Genomic DNA, 2,497 nt, shown 5'->3' with positions numbered 1-2,497 from the left:
AGTTGGTTTGGTGGAGTGGGCCAGATTTGGGAGGGGTTTCAGGCAGCCATGCAGCGCACTAATCTCTGGCCATCCAAGTGTTGGCCAGCACGCTCTGGGATGCGTTAAGGGGCCTTCAGACATAACTAGGAAATGTTCTTAGTGTACCCATGCTAACCCATGCGTCTCTCTCTTTCATCATGCAAGAGCAGTACATCAGAAGCATTATTGGCTAATGGAGGTGTCAGTTTAGTATTAAGTCTGATATATTCTTCTTATCAACCTGAAACTGATGAGAAGCTTACAGAAATGGAGTATAAGACTAATACGTGGGATGCTGACAGATCAATAAATGCATTTTTAAAATTGTGATCGACGATACAAGGTTGACTGTTAAATTAAATATTATCTAATTACACCTCTAAAACACTTTTTTTTAGTCTTTTCCTGCTTTAATGAAAATCAAAACTTCAGCTGAGTCTGTGAAAGCTTGAACAGGTGGAAAGTGATGACTGAGAACACAGCGACAGTAACAGGCACAGCGATGACTGAGAACACAGCGAGGATAAATATGGCCACAGCATTAAAATGTGGCCCTTCCCAGGTGGAAAAATAAATGGTTAATGATTAATTAATGTCTAATGAGCAACATTTTAGTTCACGCTTAGGCATCAGACAATAGTTAATCAAGTTTGAAAACTGTTTGCCTCGTGGCTTACAAAGAGCGGAGACGAAGGAGAAGAGAGCAACTGAGGCATCTGGCTGTGCAGAGGGAGGAGCAGCACCCACAGGAAGAAGGGGCAGCTGGAGCTCCCGCATATACTGCTGAAGAACCACAGAGAGCTGTCGCTGCTCAGCGCCTAGCTAGACATCGCCATTCATTCCTGCAGATGATTGAGAACCAGTGTCACCAAAGACTGCGCAGGTCTAGGGAACTGGTCGGTCATATCTGCCAACTGCTGCAGGATTTGGCGCCGGGAGACACAGAGGGCATCCACTGCCAGTGACCATGAAAGTGACCGTGGCGCTGATTTTTTACATCACTGGCTCCTTTCAGGCTCCAAAGTGACCTCTGTGGGATATCACAAGCCTATGCCCACAAATGCATCCATGAGGTCACGGATGCCATCTTGGTGAGGTCACACATCTTGTGCATTTCGCCTGGGGCCAGGAAAGCCAGGATGCAAGAGCGATTGGATTTGCCCAGGTTTCTGGTTTCCCACAGGCGCAGGCTGCCATCGACTGCACTCACGTACCGCTCAGATCTCAATCTCAACACGCAGTCAACTACATCGACCGCAAGGGCTTCCATTTGCTGAATATGCAGCTGGTGGTGGAGAGGGAGAGAGGGCGGGAAATTGGAGTTGAGGCCGAAATGAGATCAGACATGATCGTATTGAATGGTGGGGCAGGCTCGAGGGGCTGAATTGCCTACTCCTGCTCCTAGTTCTTATGTTCTTATAGTGTGCAACCACCAGAAACACATCCTACAAGTGTGCACACGGTCTCCAGGAAGTGTCTATGTGCACGACTCCTACATTCTCAGTCAGTCACAGATCCCTGACTTCTTCCAAGGTCCACAGAAGCTGCAGGGATGAGGGGAAGCTGCCCTGGAGACAAGGGCTACCTGCAGAGGACGTGGCTGATGATGCCCGTGCGGCAGCCTCAGACTGCAGCAGAACGAAGGGATAACAAGGCTCATTCTGCAACTTACAGCTTAGTGGAGCAGACCACCGGGAAGCTGAAAATGAGGTTCCAGTGCCTGGACCGGTCTGGTGGAGCCCTGCAATATAGTCCACAGAGGGTGGCACATATCATCATTGTCTACTGCGCCCTTTACAATCTGGCACTGCAACAGGGAGAGGAGCCAGCTAAGGAGGAGAGGGCGGAGCTGGAGATCTCCTCCAATGAGGAGGACGGCGACAGGGATGAGGGTGAGGAGGTCCTCGAAGTCGATGATGAAGGCGATGAGGCCATCACACTGGCTAGACGAGGCAGGCACGCTCAGGATGCCCTCATAGCTGCTAGATTTGTGGAGGATGATGACAACATGCAGTGAGGAGACACCATAGATTCCCACATTGCATCTGTGAACATTTGACTCCAGTCTGGCTTATGGCAGCGCACATACCCTCTGTGATAAGGTTCCTGTCATGGAGACGCAGCAGAGGCTCTAATAGTCGCTCGATTCCATGAGGATGATGACGACATACAGTTAAGACACCCCATAGATCTTCACATAGCCTCTGGGAATGTCTGACTCCTGTCTGGCTGAGGGCAGCTCACTTATGCTCTGTGATCAGGGTCATATCATAGAGACGCAGCCATGAAACTTTAAATGCCCCTAATCCTTGTCAGCCTTCAGCACCTGACCACTTCAAGAGCACAGCATCACTGGTGACAGATGCTGACATGATGGGGCCCAGCCCCATCTTAAAGGTGCTGAGAGCACACAGAGAGAATGAGAGAACTCTGTGACACCTGCCCACAACATTCCAGCAGCAATGACCAGCACCGT

The sequence above is a fragment of the Cetorhinus maximus genome, chromosome 5 (genome assembly GCF_964194155.1).
Source record: "Cetorhinus maximus chromosome 5, sCetMax3.hap1.1, whole genome shotgun sequence".
In the NCBI taxonomy this organism is placed as follows: Eukaryota; Metazoa; Chordata; class Chondrichthyes; order Lamniformes; family Cetorhinidae; genus Cetorhinus; species Cetorhinus maximus.
Note: the sequence above shows the minus strand (reverse complement) of the source record.